This window comes from Scylla paramamosain, chromosome 4, assembly GCF_035594125.1.
Source record: "Scylla paramamosain isolate STU-SP2022 chromosome 4, ASM3559412v1, whole genome shotgun sequence".
Taxonomy (NCBI): domain Eukaryota; kingdom Metazoa; phylum Arthropoda; class Malacostraca; order Decapoda; family Portunidae; genus Scylla; species Scylla paramamosain.
This window is the reverse complement of record NC_087154.1, coordinates 38,064,527-38,087,026: the sequence shown is the minus strand read 5'-3', so window position 1 is coordinate 38,087,026 and position 22,500 is coordinate 38,064,527. Positions and strand designations below refer to the sequence as shown.

At 41.3% G+C, this 22,500-nt stretch overlaps 1 protein-coding gene across 3 annotated transcripts in view; it reads left to right on the top strand.

The window, feature by feature from the left end:
* LOC135100071 (orexin/Hypocretin receptor type 1-like) overlaps positions 1-22,500 on the top strand; it is a 306,348-nt gene that overhangs the window by 27,298 nt on the left and 256,550 nt on the right. For all 3 annotated transcript variants that reach the window (XM_064002965.1, XM_064002966.1, XM_064002964.1), the window contains exon 3: positions 18,331-18,377. The gene's annotated coding sequence lies outside the window, so the exon portion shown is untranslated. The remainder of the gene's footprint in view (positions 1-18,330; positions 18,378-22,500) is intronic.

Here is a 22,500-nt window from a genome sequence, read left to right as displayed (position 1 = left end):
GTATGTAAAGTATGTCATGTGTATGTTTTGATGTTTTCTGCTGTTAATCATACAAGATCACCTGAATGTAGTTTAATTTAACTGTCTCCCTCTCCCAGTCACCAATCATTAGTCTCATTTTACTTACTCACCTGACCACTCACATATATCTATTCATTTCATATAATTCCACCTAGGTATATTTCTTTCCTTCTTCGAATCGTCCATCACTGTTTCCACCTTGAACTTGCTCACCTGTCTTTTTTCCTACTGCTGTCCATCTTTATCACGCTCATATATTTCTTTGTTTGGTATAATTTCATCCATATTTATTCTTTTCTCACCTTGAACTGGCTGAGATTGAGCCATTGTAATTTATCTATAAACACTCTCATGGACTGATTTGATTTATATAATTTGATCTACAACTCTTTCCCTTTTCGAATCCTTAGTCACTGTTCTCACCTTGCATTGCTCACCTGTCTCTTTCTTCCTATTACTCGAGTCATTGTAATTCATGTGTGTTTGTTTCCCTGTTGAGGCCTTCACTCAGTATTCTCATCCTAGATTCTCACCTGCCCTTAATTGGTCGTGGGCTCCACATTCCTAACACGTTCACTTCCTCTCGGATAATTAAATTTGATGACTCACGTGCAGCCGTTTTATTTAATACGTGTCTAGGTTTCTTTCAACTAAATGCTTCTCCTGCTCTGCCACCAATTTATGAGGTACTTAGTGGTCATTTTTATTTGGGTTGTGTGTGTGTGTGTGTGTGTGTGTGTGTGTGTGTGTGTGTGCTCATGTTTTCGCTTCATAAACTTTTTTTTTTTATCCTTGCACCGTTTTCATGATCGATGCTTTGTGGGAATTCGTCATATTTAATTTTTTTTTTTTTTTATCTTTTGTTTGTAACGTTTTTCCTTCGTTTCTTTTTTTCTTTCGTTTTCGTAAGTTTGTGATCTGGAAGGACAAGTTTTTTTCTAATAATTTTTTCTCTCTCTCTCTCTCTCTCTCTCTCTCTCTCTCTCTCTCTCTCTCTCTCTCTCTCTCTCTCTCTCTCTCTCTCTCTCTCTCTCTCTCTCTCTCTCTCTCTCTCTCTCTCACACTTTCCTGCTCTCCTGCTCGCTCACCGGTGTAAATTTTTTGTGTATATTTACATCAATTGAGACACATTCTATTTCTTTATTTGGTTCAGTTTTCGTCTTTTTATTTACATTACTTTGTGTGCTGGAGGCCGTAAATTCTCTCTCTCTCTCTCTCTCTCTCTCTCTCTCTCTCTCTCTCTCTCTCTCTCTCTCTCTCTCTCTCTCATCCCGGGTTTTTGCATTTAGTTACCTTATTTGTTTTATTCTCTTCTTGATCTTCGTATTTTTCTTGCATGTGTTACTTTCCGTCAGTTTGTTGCAACACGCGGGGAGGTGGCAGCGTTTCCCTTGCTCCTGCTCCCCTCCCACCATCATCCCACCTCATAATCGTCCCATTTTCTGCATCTTATCCCCTCGTCTTATGCAACACCTGCCGTGAATCTGACGCTGTACCACTTTTTTTTTTTGCCTCTGTTTTCCTGTGTGTAAGTCATGTTCTTCTATGTTTTGTATGTTCTTGTGTTCTTTATTATTCCTCTCTCTCTGTGCCTCTCGTATGTTGCCTCTGTCCCTTGTTCTTTTTTACTACTCCATTTTATCTCTGTCTCTATTTCTCTCACTCTGTCTCTTTCTTTATTGTGTATTCCCTCTCGCTACCTGTTCTTCCGTACTCCTCCTCCTTTCTATCTCTTTCTGTCTCTCTCTCTCTTTCTTCCTCAGCCGACTGCTTCCCTGGGCGGCGGCGGTTAGGTTGCCGGGCCGAGCCATAAAATAATATTGGTTCATCGTGGACTGAATGTTAATGTTTACAAGGCGTGGAGGCGAATGTGTGTTGACGTGTGGTGGTGGGGAGTGGTGGGGAGTGGAGGGGTGGAGTGCGGTGGAGAGGGGAGCTGGTGTTTGTGGTGTTTGGCTTCCTTTTTGGGGGAAGAGAGTGGAGAGATGCGGCTCCTGCTTGCTGCTTTCTTGCTCCTTTGCTTGTCTGAATGCTTGTGGCGGTGCTGATTGTCCGGGCCGGGTTTGTTTGAAAAGTTTAATTAATTCCCTCTGGTTGTACGCATCGGTGCTGGTTGTAATTGTAGTAGTAGTAGTGGTAGTAGTGGTGGTGGTGGTGGTGGTAGTAGTAGTGGTGGTAGGTAGTAGTAGTAGTAGTAGTAGTAGTAACTAATTTTACTAGGGTTTAAGTCGTTACTTCCAATCCTATCCTGATTAATATCCCAGAGAATTTTGTGCACCTCAGAATTTTAAGAAGAGAGGAATTATTAAAATCTGAAGTCAGTACAGAGAGAAAATATACTTGTACTCTTCGTTTTCTATAATTGTATAACTTATGCAATACTGTTACATCCGTTCTTTATTTATCTATTTATTTATTTATTTACTTATTTATTTATGGAAGTGTAGCGATAGTAATAATGGTGGTGATAGTAATGGTTGTCTTAAATGTAAAACTTCCCCGCTTTTCGTTTTCTAAAAGATTCATGGTGTTCTCTTTTACTACAGATCTTTCCTCCTCAACATAACTGGAGGGAGAGTTGGGCGAGGAGAAGTCTTGTTCTCTTTTATCCTTTTCCCTTGGACGTTATTCATTAGTTCAACAAATACCCTTGTTTTAGACCAAGTGTTATTCTGGTATCTGTTCTTAATGTTGGTTGTAGTAGTAGTAGTAGTAGTAGTAGTAGTAGTAATAGTAACAGTAGTAAGACTGGTTGTGGTCATGGTGGTGTTTGTGGTGGTGATAGTATTTATGGTAGTGGTGGATGGTGATGGTAGAGGTGATAGTGATTATAATAGTAGTGGTAGTAATGGTGATTGTGGTGATAGTGGTGGTGGTGGTGGTGGCATTCAGGTTACTAGCAGTAGAGGTCGTGGTAATAATGATCCTGTTGGTGATAATGGCAGATAAAATATTACTGAATGCACCATTTTTTTCTGGACCAGCGAGAGAGAGAGAGAGAGAGAGAGAGAGAGAGAGAGAGAGAGAGAGAGAGAGAGAGAGAGAGAGAGAGAGAGCAAGGAGCAAGAGCAACGAGTGTAATCAAGATAATGCAATCAGATTGAACAGAAAGCAATCGACGAAAATCGCTGCTACATTTATCATGACAAATATTTCTACTCACTCGTCCTATTCTCCTTTTTTACATCTCCTCCTCCTCCTCCTCCTCCTCCTCCTCCTCCTCCTCCTCCTCCTCCTCCTCCTCCTCCTCCTCCTCCTCCTCGTCCACCTCCTTCTCTCTCCTCCTTGTCATCTTGCACCGCTGGTCTAATTGAGTTCATCGGACAAGTGAGGGGAGTAGGGGAGGAGGAGACAAGAGCAGGGGAGTAGGGGAGAGGAAGGGGGAGTCATGTTGAGGTAAGTTGTGCTAGGTTGGCGACCCTCAAGATGGGATTGTGGCGAACTGGTTGAGCGGCTCCGGAATGGTGTTACCTGAATGTCTTCCTTTATCCTCCCTATACCTTCCCTCCCCCCACTACACATCCTTCCCTTCCCCCTGAATCTCCATCCTCCTCCTCGTCCCTCCTCTCTCTCTCTCTCTCTCTCTCTCTCTCTCTCTCTCTCTCTCTCTCTCTCTCTCTCTCTCTCTCTCTCTCTCTCTCTCTCTCTCTCTCTCTCTCTCTCTCTCTCTCCTCTTCTTATTTCTTCTGATCTATCCTTCCTTCCTTTCTTTCCTGTTCTACATCCGTTCATTTCGTCCCGTCCGGTTGTGTCTTGGTCTGATTCATTTTGTTCTTTTTCTTTTTTTCTGTTTTATTTTCTTTTGTGTTTCTTCTGCCTGCTTTCTGTCTGATCGCCTTGTTGTTATCTTTCTTTTTCTGTGTTTTATTGCTCTTCTTCAATGTTACTTTCCTGTTCCTTGTTTTTAGTTGTTTCTTTCTTTCTTTCTTCTTCTCCTTCCCTCTTCTTCATTCTTCTCTCTGACATATCCTTCCTTTCTTTTTCTTTGTTTTTTTTTTTTTTTTTTTTTTCCCTCCTGATTATATTTGTTTTTTTTTCCTTCTCTTCCTCTGTGCCCCCATTTATCTGTTCTGTTTCTTGTCTTTCTCAGTTTGTCTCCCTTTTATCCTTTAATATATTCCTCCTCTTTGTCTGTTCCCTTCTTTCGTTATCCTGATCATTTAGTTCTTAGATTTCCTCATTTACTTTTTTCTTCTTTTCTGTTCTTCTCTTCTCATTTTACATTTCTTTGCACTTTTCTGTTCTACCCTATGACCTATTCTTCTCGTTATCTGTTCTTCTTCCTTTCGCCTCTTCACTTTTGTTATTTTTTTCTACCTCTTTTTTCGTTTACCTTTCCAATTTCTACATTCTCTTTCGTCTTTTCTTCCTCAGATTTTTTATATAATTTTCTCTCTCTCTCTCTCTCTCTCTCTCTCTCTCTCTCTCTCTCTCTCTCTCTCTCTCTCTCTCTCTCTCTCTCTCTCTCTCTCTCTCTCTCTCTCTCTCTCTCTCTCTCTCTCTCTCTCTCTCACACACACACACATCTAAGCAGTAATCTTCTGTAACTGTTTCCTGCCGCCTCGTTGCCAGAGGGAGCGGTGGGCGGGGAGGAGCCTTCATATGTTATATCCTGTTCTCCCACACGTAGTTTATTAGTGGTGGTATGTGGTTCATTGGATACCTTCGTTATGGAACACGAGTTGGTGTCTGTTCTTCTTTTGTGTTCGTTTAAAATGTGCTTTTTTCCTCCTTTGTTCTTTTCTTTTCTGTCCTATTTTTTTTTTTGTTTATTATTATTTGTTTTTTTCTCTTTTTTTTGTCTGGCTTTAATTGTCTTTTCTGTTTTTTTCTCTTTTTATATCGGTAGTTCTCTTTTCTCTATTGTTATTCCTTTTCACTTACCTTCCTTCATTCCTTCACTTCCTTTCCTCTTAATACACCTTCCTTGTTACCTTTTAATCTATCCCTCGATTACATTCTCTTCTCCTCCTTGATCCTTCCCCTCACCCATCCCTTCTTGTCTCTATCTCTCCCTCCCTCCCTCCCTCCCTCCCTCCCTCCCTCCCTCCCTCCCTTTATCCTATCTTCCCTCTTTACAACTCGCCTCTCATTCCTTTTCCCTCCTTCTCCTCTTCCTTATCGCATTTCATCCCTCCCTCCCTCTCTCCCTGCCTCTTTATCTTCATCCCTCTCTTCCTCTCTCTCTTCTCTACCTGTCCATTTGTCCAGGTGTTTATATGCTTTGTTTACCTGTCCGTCTGTTTGTTTGTCTGTCCGAGTGTGTGTGTGTGTGTGTGTGTGTGTGTGTAAGGTGATTCTCTCTCTCTCTCTCTCTCTCTCTCTCTCTCTCTCTCTCTCTCTCTCTCTCTCTCTCTCTCTCTCTCTCTCTCTCTCTCTCTCTCTCTCTCTCTCTCTCTCTCTCTCTCTCTCTCTCTGTATTAATTAGAGGCTTTGTTTAAATGTGTATTTGATTATTTTTTTGTTCGTCTACCTGTTTGTCTGTCTGTTTTTATTAGTAATGCTTCTATTTAGTGATTATCTTTATCTTTAGACACACACACACACACACACACACACACACACACACACACACACACACACACACACACACACACACACACACACACACACACACACATCTCAACAGTGTTTTAATTAGTATTTTTTATCATCATACACTTAACATAGTCTTTCTATTATTCATTTATTCATTGTATATATATATTTTTTAATGTTAATTTTTTTTAACCTTTGCTATCAATACACACACACACACACACACACACACACACATTTTCACTCCTTTTAATGTTCGTTCTTAATCCTTGCCCAAATTTTCCGTCTTTTGTTATTATATTTGGTAACAGCACATTCTCTCTCTCTCTCTCTCTCTCTCTCTCTCTCTCTCTCTCTCTCTCTCTCTCTCTCTCTCTCTCTCTCTCTCTCTCTCTCTCTCTCTCTCTCTCTTTATTTTCTCTATTTTAATCCTTATAATCCTCACACACTTCAACTAATCCTCCACGTTATGAACCTTAAGTAATCCTTCAGTAATCCTCCTCATTATCCCATGCTTGAGATCCTTCGGCTTAATCCTACAAATCCTCTTTACCCACAATTGGAAAGGAATCTGCGCTCATTTGTATAACTCGCTTAGCTCTTAATATTTTTTTCCTCTCTTATCTCTTTCTCTCTTTTTCCTTAATCTCTGAAAGGAATTATATTTTTTTCCTCTCTTTCTGCGGTTTATGGCTTGTGAATTCTTGGTGTGTTTGTGTTTATTTGTATTTGTTGTCCTTTTTTTTCTAATTCCTTGTGGTTCCATCTTAGGATTCAACGTTTGTTTTCCTTCAATTTACAGGAATTTTTTTTTCATATTTTTTTCTCACGACAATTTTGTGTCTAGTTATGAATATGTGAAGGTTGTGTTGTGTGGCTTGTGGGGAATCTCTCTCTCTCTCTCTCTCTCTCTCTCTCTCTCTCTCTCTCTCTCTCTCTCTCTCTCTCTCTCTCTCTCTCTCTCTCTCTCTCTCTCTCTCTCTCTCTCTCTCTCTCTCTCTCTCTCTCTCTCTCTCACTCTGTGTGTGTGTGTGTGTGTGTGTGTGTGTGTGTGTGTGTGTGTGTGTGTGTCTAACGTGAGGTGTTAAAGGTATTTCCGCGCCCTTCTCTCCCTTCCTCTTTTCCCTCCTCTCCCTCCCTCCCTCCCTCCCTCCCTCCCTCGCAGACACTCTTCCTTCTTCCCTCCCTCCGTCCATCCATTTCCTCGCCCCTCTTCCTACTTCCTCACTTTTTCCTGCTTTCAGTTGATTCAAGGGTACAGAGAGAGAGAGAGAGAGAGAGAGAGAGAGAGAGAGAGAGAGAGAGAGAGAGAGAGAGAGAGAGAGAGAGAATTTGTGGTAAGCTTTAGTGTTTATCGCCTTTATTTTCATGAGCCATAGAAATACAGACAAACAGACGTACAAACATTCAAGTAGGCAGACAGACAGATAAAAAGACAGTCAGAAATAAACAAATACACAATTAGATAGAGAACGAAACAGACAAAGATTAGCAGTAAAACCAATAGAAAGACAGACAGACAGATAGAGAGACAGACAGACAGACACGTAAACAGATAGGCAAACAAAAAAAAACGAATAGATATACAAAAAGAAACAGACAAACAGATACACAAACAGACAGACCGGAGAGACAAGCAGGCAGAAAAAAGCAGACAAACACACAAACAAACAAAAGATACACAAATATAGACACGAAAGATACAGAAGAAAAGAAAAAGGTAGATAGATAAGCAGGCATACAGACAGGCAGACAGATAGACAGAGTGACCGACCAATAAGCAATGAGGGAGGGACTGTATAGCAAGTAATAATACCAATATTCTGGCCATCCACGTCGTTGCAAGTCATGAAGAAATGCTGCTGATGGAATTGCTAGCATGACGATCATTGACAATACGAGGCTGACAATTATAGATGTAACAGCCTCGTGGAGTCATTACTGTTACGATTTTACGAAATTTTTCATTAAGTAGGTTGCGAATTTATCAAGGTTTTATTTTTATTTATCTGTTTATTTATTTATTTATTTATTTTGTGTGTGTGTGTGTTTGTGTATGTGTTTGTCAGTTATATTCTGAGTTTCTTGTATTCAATTTTCTTTATAATCTTTTATATTATTTAAGTATGTTTATCAGCAGAGAGAGAGAGAGAGAGAGAGAGAGAGAGAGAGAGAGAGAGAGAGAGAGAGAGAGAGAGAGAGAGAGAGAGAGAGAGTAAAGATTTAATGCTGTCTTGGAATGGGCTTGAGACAATGAGTGTAGTATTCTATGAACTGAGAGAGAGAGAGAGAGAGAGAGAGAGAGAGAGAGAGAGAGAGAGAGAGAGAGAGAGAGAGAGAGAGAGAGAGAGAGAGTCCTAAAATACACGCATACTTGGTTGGTTCGCTTGTCCTGTGGAGGAAGGGAGGAGGAAAAGAAGCAACAGGAGGAGGAGGAGGAGGAGGAGGAGGAGGAGGAGGAGGAGGAGGAGGAGGAAAGAAGGAAGAGGGGAAGATATTAATAAACTTCTTGTAATCTGCGTCCCTCCTTTTCTCCCTTCCTTGCTTCCCTCTATCTCTCCATCCCTCCCTTCCCTCCTTCCTTTCTTCCCTTCCTCCCTTGCTTTCCCCTCTTCTTTGTCTCTTTTTCCTTACTTCTCTTCTTTCTATCCTCGTCCTTCCTCTCATTCCTCCCTTTGTATTTCTCTCTTTCTTTATATTTTCTTTCCATTTTTCCTTTCCTTCCTTTATCCTTTTTCGTCTTCCTTCCCCTTTATTTACTGCAGTCTTCCTCTCTCTCTCTCTCTCTCTCTCTCTCTCTCTCTCTCTCTCTCTCTCTCTCTCTCTCTCTCTCTCTCTCTCTCTCCTTCCTTCTATCTATCAATCTATCCATCCTTATCACCTTTTTGTTATTCTTTCGTCTTTTCATCTTTCATTTTCTGACCAAATTTCTTTCACTGACTCATTTTCTTGCTTCTATTTTTATTTTCGTATTTTTTAAAGTTGATTCTTTTCAAACCAAACGCCATTTTGAAGTCACATTTTTACTTCCTCTTCTTTATTTCTCATCTGTTTCCTCCCCCCTCTGTTTTTTTTTTTTTTGTCTCACTTCGTTCTCTCCCCTGTGTTCCCTTCTCAGTTTTCTCTCTCTCTCTCTCTCTCTCTCTCTCTCTCTCTCTCTCTCTCTCTCTCTCTCTCTCTCTCTCTCTCTCTCTCTCTCTTTCATTACTTTTATCATAATTACCCTTTACTCTGACTTTATCGTCGTCTTCCCGCATGACATGACCTCCTCCTCCTCCTGCTCTTCCTCCTCCTCCTCCTCCTCCTCCTCCTCCTCCTCCTCCTCCTTTACACTTTATCAAAGTAAACACGCAACAAATTAACATTCTAAATCTACTAAATTATCAGCACCTTGTAGAGAGAGAGAGAGAGAGAGAGAGAGAGAGAGAGAGAGAGAGAGAGAGAGAGAGAGAGAGAGAGAGAGAGAGAGAGAGAGCAAAATGTACATCGCACGTGGATAAAAGGCTAAGCAAATTGATTCTAGGAAGTGTTTGCGAGATAGAAAAGTAGAAAGATTGAGAGCATGCAAGCGAACAAGCAGGAAGTGAAAAGGGAGAAAGGAGGAGGAGGAGGAGGAGGAAGAACAAAAAAGTGAGAGGAGGAAGAGGAATAGGAAGAGAGAGAGAGAGAGAGAGAGAGAGAGAGAGAGAGAGAGAGAGAGAGAGAGAGAGAGAGAGAGAGAGGGAAGCAGGAGAAACACGTGGGAGAGGAAAAGAGAGCTAAAAATACTTGCACGCGACCCTTCACACACTCTCTCTCTCTCTCTCTCTCTCTCTCTCTCTCTCTCTCTCTCTCTCTCTCTCTCTCTCTCTCTCTCTCTCTCTCTCTCTCTCGCTCCCTCTTTCCCTCTCCCTCTCTTCCTCTTCCCTCTGTCAGCTGCTGCCTCTCTCCCTGTTTTTTAGAGGGTGTCGAGTATCAGTGGTCGGCCTATAAAGGGAGCAGGCCAAAGGGGGCATAGGCTCGCTTTTGGGCCTAAGAGAGAGAGAGAGAGAGAGAGAGAGAGAGAGAGAGAGAGAGAGAGAGAGAGAGAGAGAGAGAGAGAGAGAGAGAGAGAGAGAGAAACACAAACAGGATAGTTAAATAGAATACTGATCCTGATATGGTAAAGCAACATTCTCTCTCTCTCTCTCTCTCTCTCTCTCTCTCTCTCTCTCTCTCTCTCTCTCTCTCTCTCTCTCTCTCTCTCTCTCTCTCTCTCTCTCTCTCTCTCCCCTTCTCTCTCAATCAAGAGGAAGACACGGATAGATAAGGGAGATAAAGGGGAAATATACTCGTATCTTACTGAATGGGAGAAAGGGAAGAGGAGGAGGAGGAGGAGGAGGAGGAGGAGAAAGGAAGGCACGGGAGGAAAAAGAGTACGAAAGGAGAACCGAGAGAGGGAAAAAGGAGGAGAAATTGCGGGAGGTTAGGAAGAGAGAGAGAGAGAGAGAGGGGGGAGGACATGGGGAGAAAGAAGGTAGAAGCAAGTATGTAGTTCAGGCAGTGGTAGGCTGAGAGAGAGAGAGAGAGAGAGAGAGAGAGAGAGAGAGAGAGAGAGAGAGAGAGAGAGAGAGAGAGAGAGAGAGAGAGAGAGATTTTATCACCAATTATACACACAATGGCCACACTTGCCTTCCACTCCTAATAAAACCACACAGGAAGGGAAAAAAATAAATAAATAAATAAAACCAAGTAGTCTAACCACTTCAAAATATTTCTCTCTTTCCTCCCTTCCTTCCCTTCCTTCCCCTCCCTTCCTTCCTTCCCTCCCCGTGACCTCTTGCCCCTCATTTGCATATCACCACCCATCCGCGTTAAGTCTGCAGATGAATGACCACAATTACTCGGTTACTTGAGATACCTTGGCGAGGAGGAGCCAGGAAGAAGAGAGAGGAAGAGGTGATAGGTAAGCAGGAGGAGGAAGGATGCACGCGGAAGAGATGTGGAGAGATGTAGATTTGGTAAGGAAGAGGAGGAGGAGGAGGAGGAGGAGGAGGAGAAGGAGAATGCAGGAAGAAGTGGGAGGTTTGGCTTTGGAAGGAGGAGAAAGGAGATGATTATGATGAGGAGGAGGATGAGGAGGAGAAAGGGGAGAGGGAGTTGGCGGGAGGAGGTAGTGGAGGTAGTTGGATGGGGTGAGAAGAGAGGCTTGGAGGAAGGGGGTGATGTCTGTTGGGGTGAAGGAAAGAAAAGGAGGAGGAGGAGTAGGAGAAGGAGGAGAGGGGAACAGGAGCAGGAAGAAAAGTGAAGGAATGGTGTCTGAGGAGAAGGAGGAGGAGGAGGAAGAAGATGGAGTAAACGGTGGTATCTATTTGAGGAAGAGAAAGGGGAGTGGAGAAGTGATTGTGTTGATAGGAATATTAGTGCTTACAATTTTAGTGTTGTGTTGTAATTTAGATGTCAAGAGGTCTGTATATTTCTTGTATTTGTGTGTGTTTGTATTATCTCGCTGTGGCGTGTATCTTAAGGAGCAACGATAAGCGAAATGAAGACCTCAGCGAAGACCTAAGCGGTAAGGCAATGAACACTGAAGCAACCTGCGCGAATAGAAGATAGTAGATAAGGAAAACCACAAAAAATATATGAGTAGAAGCAATGCAGGAGGTAAAGACAAGTTATCCCATTGACTTAGAGATACAGGAAGCTTTATAACATACCGAAAAGTAAATAAGCAAGTACTTACAGGACTAGATAAGAAAAACCACAAAAAAGAAAAAAATATACAAGTGGAAGCAACGCAGGAGGTAAAGACAAGTTATCCTATTGACTTAGAGATACAGAAAACTTTATAACATACCCAAAAGTAAATTAGCAAATACTTACAGAACTAAATTAACAGACTCTTTCAAGAATAACTCTACACACACTTTGAAGGAGCAGCAGTGAGAACTTTATATCACACGTATATTTCTTGTAGCTCTTCATTCACCAGTTTCGCCCCCACCAGCCTCCCTTTCATACAGCGTAAAAAAATAAGTAACCATTATAATTAAACCTTCATCTCCTTAAGTTGTTTGATCAGAAGTATTAAGAATGGGATATGTTTTTTTTTTCTTTCTCTTTCTCTCACTGCCTCCCCCTCTCGTTCTATCTCCTTGTCTTGACGCCCATCGTAAAGTAAGAGAATAATATCTCCCTGATTGCGTTTTTTATATCCCGTTTATGGACGCTACTTATCATTTATTACATTTATCTGTCATACAACTTAGGGCTCAATATTATTTGATCTCGCATTGTTGTCTTTTGATCTGTTCTTTATTTTTTTTTTCTTCATCATTATTTTTTTCCTGATATATAATTAGTGTAACATATGCCTGCAGTTATTACGACTTTCTAAAACTTGTATCTCTATTTCACTTTCTTTACCCTCCGTGTTCTCGCTGACGCCTTTACTCTTTGCCCACGTGCTGCTGTGCGGGGCCGTGCTGGTCAAGTGCTGTTTTTAGTTGTTTCTTTCATTTATTCTTAGCCTACTTGCTGCTGTCTTTGGATTATGCTGTTCAAATGCTGTTTTAGTGCTGGTTTCACTTACTCATTACTCTTGCTGTTGTCTGTGTGAGGCTGTTGTGCTGTTTTAACGCTGTTGTCATTGCTGCGTGATTGCTGTGGTTATGGTGCCGCTGTTATGCTGTTATCCTTGATGTTGATATTTGCTAATTGCTGTTAAATTGTGATTGTTATTGTTCTATAAAGTACTGTTGCTGTTTGCAGTTATTCGTTACTCTATCCTTCACTAATTGGGTTGTGCTGTGACTCTTTTAGATGCGTAAAAGACTGCTGCTGTTGCTGTTATCAATGCTGTCTCAATCCTAAGCGTTTGATGATATTTGAGTGATGCTATGATGCAGGTAATGTTGTAGAATTATTTGTTTCTTCTGTCAGTGTTATCTTAATCCTTCCTGACTGATGTTTGGAGTATGCTGTAATGTTGCCAGTGCTGTGATAATGTGCTGTAGTCTTTAGGTGCTGTTATTAATAATGTTTTAAATCCTTATCAATTTACGCTGTTTTGAAATCTACTTCACCAGTACCGTCATTGCTATACTAATATTTCCTGTTTTTTTTTGTTTTTTTTTTTAAGATCTTGTCAGTACTAATTGATGCTGTGGGAATTCAATTATACTAATCCTGTTAATGCTGTGTTACCGGCACGTGCTGTGGTACTGGTGCTGGTAAAGTATGCTTATATTATGTTGTGATGCTCGTACTGCTGTGTTAATACCTGCTGTGGAGTTAGTGTTGCTGTTATCAGTGCCTGCTGCTTGATGGTGATCGGCAGGTGCTGTGGTGCTGTAGTGCTGTGCTAATGCTGGCTAATGGTGCACCTCCCGCTAACAGCACTAACCTGTATCTCCTGCTGCGCTGCGCCTCCCAGCTATCCTCTCTCTCTCTCTCTCTCTCTCTCTCTCTCTCTCTCTCTCTCTCTCTCTCTCTCTCTCTCTCTCTCTCTCTCTCTGGAAATATTCTTAATGTCAGAACTGAATTTTATGTTAACGGTTGGATATTTTTCTTTAAGTTATCTTTTTTCTTTTCTATTTTTTTTTTTTTGTTTACATTGCTAAGTGCAGAGTTCAATTATTGTGGTTTGATATTATTATTATTATTATTATTATTATTATTATTATTATTATTATTATTGTTATTATTATTATTATTGTTATTATTATTATTTTATTATTTATCATTATTTTTAGTTCTTTCTCTCTCCCTCTTCTGGATTTTAATCGCTTTAATGTGTAAAATTTAATGCGAACCGCTCTCTCTCTCTCTCTCTCTCTCTCTCTCTCTCTCTCTCTCTCTCTCTCTCTCTCTCTCTCTCTCTCTCTCTCTCTCTCTCTCTCTCTCTCTCTCTCTCTCTCTCTCTCTCTCTCTCTCTCTCTCTCTCTCTCTCTCTCTCTCTCTGACAATATTTATAATTGATCGGCATTTCTTACCCTTTGTGTGTGTGTGTGTGTGTGTGTGTGTGTGTGTGTGTGTGTGTGTGTGTGTGTGTGTGTGTGTGTGTGTGTGTGTGTGTGTGCTCGCGCTCGTGGCATTATGATTTCTATGTCAGTAACCTTTTTTTTCATCTTTCTCTTTCTCCATCTCTCCTCCTTCTTCCTTTCTCCCACTCTCTTTCTCCTTTCCCCCTCTTCCTTTTTTCCTTTATCTTTCATACAATACCCTCACCTTTTACCTGTTATCTCTCTCTCTCTCTCTCTCTCTCTCTCTCTCTCTCTCTCTCTCTCTCTCTCTCTCTCTCTCTCTCTCTCTCTCTCTCTCTCTCTCTCTCTCTCTCTCTCTCTCTCTCTCTCTCTGTAATTAAAGATTGCTAACTTCATTTCGGCGTGTGCAATTTTCTTTTTCTCTCTCTCTCTCTCTCTCTCTCTCTCTCTCTCTCTCTCTCTCTCTCTCTCTCTCTCTCTCTCTCTCTCTCTCTCTCTCTCTCTCTCTCTCTCTCTCTCTCTCTCTCAATTTGATATCTCTGGTACAGTTTCGGGTTTGTTTTTGAAATTAAATGGTATAATGAAGAAGAAGAAGAAGAAGAAGAAGAAAAGAGGAGGAGAAGAAGAAGAAGAAGAAGAAGAAGCGGAAGAAGAATTTTGTCCCGAGGGTGAATCAGTTTAATGGAAAATGTCCGAATGTCCGTTTAATAATGCTGATAATACTGATAATAATAATGATAATAATAATAAGTATACGAACAAGAGCTAGAAGGGCAAGAAAATAGGAAGAGAAGAAGGAGAAGGAGAAGGAGAAGTAAAAGGAGGAGGAGGAAGAACATCAACTAGGAGAGATAGTGATGAGCAAGAAAAAAAAATAATGACAATGTTTAAAGGGAGGATGGAAAAGAAGAGGGCCTTGGGCAGAATTATGTAATGAAAAGGGAATTAAGAAAAATGTGAAAAAGAAGGGCGCGAAGAAAAAGAAAATGAGGATAAGGTGAAAGAGGAGAAAGAGGAGAAGGTGGAGGAGCAAATGATGAGAAGGAGATGGAAGATAGTGTGGAGGAGCAGGAGGAGGAAGAGTAGAAGAATATGATGAGAGAACCATGGTGGATAATGAGGGGAAGAAGAAGAAGAAGAAGAAGAGAAATGTAATAAAAAAACAAAAGACAATTAAACAGAAGAACTCTAATGAAGAAGAAGAAGAAGGAAAGAAAAAGTGCAAGAACAACAAGTACGAAGCAGAAAAGACCAAGGAGAAAAATAAACAGAAAACGAAAAAAAACGAATAAAAAGCAAAAAAAAAATTATATATAGCAACACAAGACCAACCACCACCACTAACAACAACAACAACAACAACAACAACAACAACAACAACATCAACACTCAGACCAAAAGCACCGAAGGAGAAGAACAAATCCCTAAGGAGGCAGTTTTTGTGTCTTTTCTGTTTTTGTTTGCTTTAGCTAGACAGATCCAGAGTCCACTGCTGCTTTCACCTTGCCTTTTTCCCCCCACACGAGGAAGGGAGAGGCGAGGGACTGCGTGGCGAGGAGAGAGAGAGAGAGAGAGAGAGAGAGAGAGAGAGAGAGAGAGAGAGAGAGAGAGAGAGAGAGAGAGAGAGAGAGAAGGGATGTAGCAAGTAGGGAATATAATAGCCACAGGAAGAGAAGGGGAGGGAAGAGGAGCTGGTTATAATAATAGGTAGAGCGGAGAGAGAGAGAGAGAGAGAGAGAGAGAGAGAGAGAGAGAGAGAGAGAGAGAGAGAGAGAGAGAGAGAGAGAGAGAGAGAAAAGAGAGACCCATACCAACTGCAAAAGGAACAGAGAGAAACAGGAACCACAGATAAACAAAAGAGGCAGAAGAATCTCTACTTATACACAAAAGGAAGTCAGTGAAAGAGGAAGAACGACAGGGAAGGGAGTGTTTTCATTCCTCGTGTGTTATCCTGATGCTTGTAACCCTTAAGGGACGGATGGCCAGGGCAGGGGTGGCTGACCTCTCCCCCTCCTGCCCTCAATACCTCCTGGACGCCTCTTCCTCTCCCTCGCTCTCCCTCTCCCTGCATGAAAGAGAAGGGGAGGAAAAGGAGGCTGGAGAGAGAGAGAGAGAGAGAGAGAGAGAGAGAGAGAGAGAGAGAGAGAGAGAGAGAGAGAGAGAGAGAATGCAAATAACAGTTTTTTCATATGTATATAGTAGATTGTCTTCAATGTGAGAGAGAGAGAGAGAGAGAGAGAGAGAGAGAGAGAGAGAGAGAGAGAGAGAGAGAGAGAGAGAGAGAGAGGGCCACACACCGATCTAATGGTTTCAGCGAAGCGATAACATCTAAATTATATTACAGGAAGAATAATTAGCGAGCGAATGAGCACGTAATAGGCTGTAAGAGAGAGAGAGAGAGAGAGAGAGAGAGAGAGAGAGAGAGAGAGAGAGAGAGAGAGAGAGAGAGAGAGAGAGAGAGAGAGAGAATGCTAAAGCTGGCAGATTCCTCGCATGATGCTTTGTTTTGCTCGAGTCTGCTTGCTGGCTTCCTGACGCGGTGCCTCTCCTCCTCCTCCTCCTCCTCCTCCTCCTCCTCCTCCTCCTCCTCCTCCTCCTCCTCCTCCCGCACCCTCTACCTTTATACCTCCCTGTTGCTGCTCTCCGTACCGCCTGTGTGTGCCCGAGTGCGTGCATGTGTGTGTGTGTGTGTGTGTGTGTGTGTGGTTTTTACGTGTCTGTCTTACCTTGGGCGTTGGTCGGGAATGCGAGGTGGGGCGCATCTCAGATACTCGCTGCTGTGTTTGCGGTGGAGATTTGTGCATGCAGCCTCTCTCTCTCTCTCTCTCTCTCTCTCTCTCTCTCTCTCTCTCTCTCTCTCTCTCTCTCTCTCTCTCTCTCTCTCTAGCGTGCATGTTGCCAAACGCACCAAGAGGAAGATATTTCATTAACATAGGTGTGACAAGCGAAGGAGGGAAGGCGTGTTGCTTGCGCTCCCTCCCTCCCCGTCTCCCTTCCTTCACCTCTCGTGTTTTCCTCCTCACCTCCTGCACACCCTCCCTCCCTCCCTCTAGACGCAGGCCAGCTGATTCACAAGGACAAAACACACACACACACACACACACACACACACACACACACACACACACACACACACACACACACACACACACACACACACACACACACACACACACACACAATCAGCTGACTAAACAATAACAAAGCACAGCTGACTCGACCCATTCAGTTCAACCTCGACACCCTTCTTCTTATTCTTCCTCTGCTTCTTCTTCTTCTTCGCTGACTCCGCCCAAGACAATGCATGCAAGTCCCCCACTCTACGCTCCTCTCCCTCTCTCCCCTCTCCCTCTCTCTCTCTCTCCTTTTACCTGTACGTGTGTGTTTGTTCATTAAGTGGCCGCGGATGCCCAGGTGTCATTAGCAAGCGTTCAGTTAAGGCGTGGCGAGAGGTAATTAGTGTTTGATAACGGCGCTGTCAGTCTTATTGCGCCTCTCTCCCTCTCGCGACCTTTCTCTCTCTCTCTCTTAGTGATTTGTGTTTTAATGCGTTGATTAGCAAGGTTTTTTTTTTTTTCCCCTGCCGATGTTCGCTTTTATTATGGTTATTAGCCGATCATGTTTCAATTCTTTTATGCGTGTTTGTGTGCAAGAAAAGTTTGTGTTGTGTTGTATGTTGGGCTTTTTTTGAGGGGGAGGGCAGGTTAGGTTTGCTTTGGCGTGTTGGGTAGGAAGTGTGAATGAATGAGTTGGTTTTATTTCGTCTTTTGTTTATTGTCTTTCTATTTTTTTTTCTCTGTTATTTGTTTTTCTCTCTCTCTCTCTCTCTCTCTCTCTCTCTCTCTCTCTCTCTCTCTCTCTCTCTCTCTCTCTCTCTCTCTCTCTCTCTCTCTCTCTCTCTCTGATATTTATGATCTTTGAAGAATTCGATTATATTAAGCTTTCTTTTTAATTTCTATTGTCTTTCTTGTCTTGTTTTTTTCTTACTATTTTTTCTTACTACCTCTTTCTTTTCGCTGATAAATAAATCACTTTTATCTATTGCACTATTATGTTCAGTAGTTTAAATTTATATATGATCACAAACGTCTTTTTTATCTTGCATTTTTAATATTCATACTGCAAATAGATGCGAGAGAGAGAGAGAGAGAGAGAGAGAGAGAGAGAGAGAGAGAGAGAGATTTGAGGTCATAATTTACATACTTATTATTATTTTTACCGTCTTCCTTTCTTTCTTTCTTTTTTTTTTTGTTACATGCACACACATTGTCTTCCACTTCATCAATGGCAGAGGGCATCATTTTTTTTTTTTTTTGCCTTTCTTTTTTTCTGCTATTAGAGGCATGAACGTCCATTGTCTTCGTCTCATCAGTGACAGATAAGTCGATTTTTTTTTTTTTTGTTTACCTTCCTCTTATTTTTTTCCTATTAAAGGCAAACGTGCATTGTCTTCACCGCATCAATGGCAGAAAACCCCATTTTATACCTTCTTTTTATTTATTTTTCCAATTAAAGACATGAACGTGCCTTGTTTTCCACTTTATCAATGGCTGAAAGTTACATTTTTTACTTTTTTTTCCATTAGATACATAAACGCGTGTTCTTTTCCATATCATTTACAGAAAAACTCCATTTACTTTACCTTCCTTTCTTTTTCATCTATTACAGACATGACCGTGCGTTGTCTTCCACTTCGTCAATGCCAGAGAAGTCCACATTTTCACCTTCCTTTCTTTCTCTTCTATTAAAGACAAACGCGCGTTGTTTTTCGCATCATTTGCATAAAACTCCATTTTTTTTTACCTTCCTTTCTTTTCTTCTATTACAGACATGAGCGTGCGTGGCCTTCCACTTCATCAATGGCAGAGAAGTCAAGTAAGTGGACGTGGCATTTTTTCTCTTCTGTTGTTGATGTTCTTGCTACACAATTCGCTGTCATCGTCCTCGCATAACTGAACACGAGCAAGCCAGACCACAAACACACAGAGACGACAACACCACCACCACCACCACCACCACCACCACCACCACCACCACTACTACAAACAACAACAACTCGCCCAGATCATTGCGTCACGTCCTGCTGGCTTGCTGCTTTGCTGGCTGGCTGAGGAAGACGAAGAGGAGGAAGGTGCGAAAGGGAAACGTCATCATCTATTCTTATATTATGTGCTTCATCATCTTTTTCTTCTTCATCATCGTCATCATCATCATCATCTTGGCGTCTTGTACCGAGTTCTGTCCTGTTATGTTTGTGTGTTGTGTCTTGTTGTGTTGCTTTTGTTCTTACTTTGTTTGTTTGTTTGTTTTTTGTTTTCTTGTTTTTCTCTGTGTATTGTATCTAGTTTTATTGGTTTTGTTGTTGCTTTTTTATTTTCGTGTTATTATTTTCGAGTCGTCTTCTTTCATTCCTGTCTCTTGCGTCTTCTGTTGTCTTTCGTCTCACTTCATTTTCTTATTACTCTTTTGTATATTTTTTTCTCATTTATCCCTGTCTACTGTCCTCTCATTTTCTTTTGTTGCTCCAATTTCTACTTTTTTTTTTTATTTTCATGTTTTTTTTTGGGGGGGTTTTCTTCAGTTATTTTTGTCTAATTAATTCTCATCTTTCGTGCTTATTCTTACCTTATCATTTTCTGAGCATCTTGTACAAATTTCCTCGTGTTCTTATTATCCTTCGCTTCTTCTGTTGCTCCCATTCTCACCTCTTCATATCTGCTCATTTCTCTTCTTTACATCTTGTTCTCTTTTTTTTTTTTTCCATCCCTCTCCCGCTGTTACGTCTTAATCTTCTCCTTAGCTTCATGTTCAAGTTATTCCAGTTTTCTCCAGTTATTCTTGTCTGTTGCATCTTTCTCTGTCACTGTCATTATTACTTTTTCGCATTAGTGTCATGTTTGAGTTTTCCTTGGTTATTCTCGTTCGTTGTAATCGTTTTTTTTTTTTTTTTTCTGCTTCTCCCGTTCTTGCTTTTCTGTCTTCTTCTCAGCTTCTTGTCCGTTACTCTTACATCATCATCTGTTGCTGCCATTCCTTGTAACTTAACCACCACAAGTCAAATCTCCCTATATTTTTTTTTTCCTTTAATGTAATCTTTTCTCTGCTTTTCCTATTCTTACTGCCTTGTCTTCTTAGCGTACCCTCTTTAAGTCCTTCCTGTCGCTTCTATTCTTTTCATCTTTCTCAGTTTCTCCCGTTATTTTTTTTTTCATTCTCCCTCGTTCATACTTTTCTGTCACCTTAGCGTATAGAATCTTGAAATATTGCTGTCCATTAATTACTATTACATCTCCTTCTGTCGCTTCTATTCCTTGCAGCTCCTCCGCAAGTCCATCTCTTCATCTCAACTCTTGGTGTCTCCTTGTTAAGTGAACCGTTCCTCTTCCACTCGCAATATGTAAAAGAAGCACAAATTTCCCTTACGAATTTGTGAATAAGTGCTACAATTTTCTTGATGACAAGGCGTGTTTGATAATATCAGTTTCTGTCTCTCCTCGATCTTCTTCCCTCAACAGGTGTGCGCCAGACTCACCTGTTATCACCTGACTTAATTAGACGAATCACAGGTGGCCGGGGGAGGGGACTGGCGCACCTGTTGTAGGAAGAAAGGGGTGAAGTAACTATCACGTCACTTCTTATTAACATACGACGCTTCAGAGGAAATAATTAAGAGTTAGAAGTATAGGTTAAGAAAAAAAAGGGGAAAAAAACTAAAGGTCTGCGCAGGTGAAACTTGTTAAATGCCTGCCTGCTTACCTGTTTGTTACCTGTAGGAAGAAGGCGAAGTAGGTTGTCAGTTATAAGTAAGACTTGTTTCTATTTATTTATAGCCTGCCCAGGTATGCACTCGGCTTTGGCTTTACTTGGAGGCTTAGTTAGTGGCATTTTAGAAGGTCATTTTAGAGGACTGTTGTGAAGAGAGAGAGAGAGAGGTCAGTGGAGTGTGGCTCTGTTTAATGGGGAGACCTGTAGTTTGTCTCGTTTGTCAGCCTGAGATATGATTGGTTTACTTATTTCCTTTACTCTAGAATCTTTTAAAGGGACACCACGGGTATTTCTGTTGTCTGTGATTGTATAAAGAGAGACCAGTCATATATTTCTACGAGTACTATACCAGATTCAATTGTGATGGGTTTATTTAAGAATCTCGTAAAGGAACACTTAAAATATTTCCCTTGTCTATTGATCTATATCACGGAAAACCTGCTATTTATCACCGTCACCAGTCTAGATATGATTGATTAAACCTTATTTTCCTATATTTCCATCAGCCTTTTAAAAACCCACTTCAGGTCTTAGCCGCCACTCAGTCACTAAGGGCGGCCAGGCTACAGGTGCATCTCATCACGTTGGCCCCGGGACGTCTTATCGAGCCATAATTAAACGTTACCCAAGTGAAATCTACTGCCTTATCTTATGCAACAGGAGGTGATGTAGGGACCACTTAAGGGGCCGGTCATCAGGTACCCGGAGTTCTGTAGGTGAGGTCTATGGGTCTGATTAATGAGAGGCTTTTCATTTATCTTCATCAGTGGCTTGGGACGTGTTGGTTTGAACCCTTCAGCCGCTAATGGCAGTGCCTCAATTCCTACTTAGCCTGACCAGTCTTGGACACATTGTAGCTCTCCGTGGGTGTCTTATTGCTTACGCTTTCAATTGATCTTGAGGTTCCAGCCGTAAAAAAAATTGGTGTTTCGAGTTCTGTTTGGTGACGAAAATATGTTAGATACAATGTAGCACTGTTGTGATGGTTTACTGAGTGTTTTGTTGCTCAAGTATTCAGCCCTTGATTTTGAGTTCCTAGCCATGAAGAATTTGGTTTTGCTTCGTGTTCGCTTTCATAATGGAATGATTTAGATGAATTTACTGAGAGAGAGAGAGAGAGAGAGAGAGAGAGAGAGAGAGAGAGAGAGAGAGAGAGAGAGAGAGAGAGAGAGAGATTAGATGAATTTACTGAGAGAGAGAGAAAGAGAGAGAGAGAGATTAGATGAATTTACTGAGAGAGAGAGAGAGAGAGAGAGAGAGAGAGAGAGAGAGAGAGAGAGAGAGAGAGAGAGAGAGAGAGAGAGAGAGAGAGAGAGAGTTAATCAAACACCACCAATACAGAACAAATCTCGCTACAGCAGGTGGTCAGGTAGGAATCTTAAATCACCAGGCAGACCGTTATAGCGACACGCGAGGCACCTGCACCTACAAATTAAAGGTATAAAGTTGGTGCATCTCCCTATAGACGGCCGCGTAAGAGAGGGTGCTTAATGGACACGTAATTAGGCAGTTAGTTTGGTTAGTTTCCCGCACGTGACGCGTCCGTTCATCTCCAAGCGCCGTGATTGGGTGATTGGATGCAGTGCACGTGAGTTTGCGAGGGAGAGATTCGTATTATGAGTTGACGTTCCCGAGCACCGCACACTCACACGCACATCCCTCCCTCAGCCCACTCACTGCGCCTCCTTCACGCCTCGCTGCTCGCTCTCTCTGTTACTTCGCTCTTTCATTGTCTCTCTCTCTTGCTTTATCCGTCTTATCTGGGTATATCTTTGTCTATCACTTTCTCATTAAGTGTTTTTTTCTTGTTTTTATATTGGTTTGTTTCTTTTTCACTGTCTTTTGCTATTCTTTTATTATTTTCTCTTTCTTGTTTTGTATGGTATAATTTTGTCTGTTTTCATTTTTTTTTTTTTTCTTTTTTGTCGTTCACGTTTCTCTCCGTTATTTTTTACTTTTTTTTTATTTTCTCGTTCTATTTCGTGTTTTATCTGCCTTATCTCTTCTGTATCTTTTGGCTGTCTCTTCTCATTAGTGTTTTTATCTGTGTTTTTTTTTATCAACTTCTTTTCTTTTCTCTTTCTTTCTTTATCTGTTTGTATCTTTTTCTGTCTCAGTTTCATCACTTTATCTTTTTATTGTTGGGCTGTTGGTTTGAATTTGCGCTGATTTTTATAATGGAGAGGAAAATAACAGGGAGGAAATTCGTATTATTTGAAAAAAGTGGATTAAG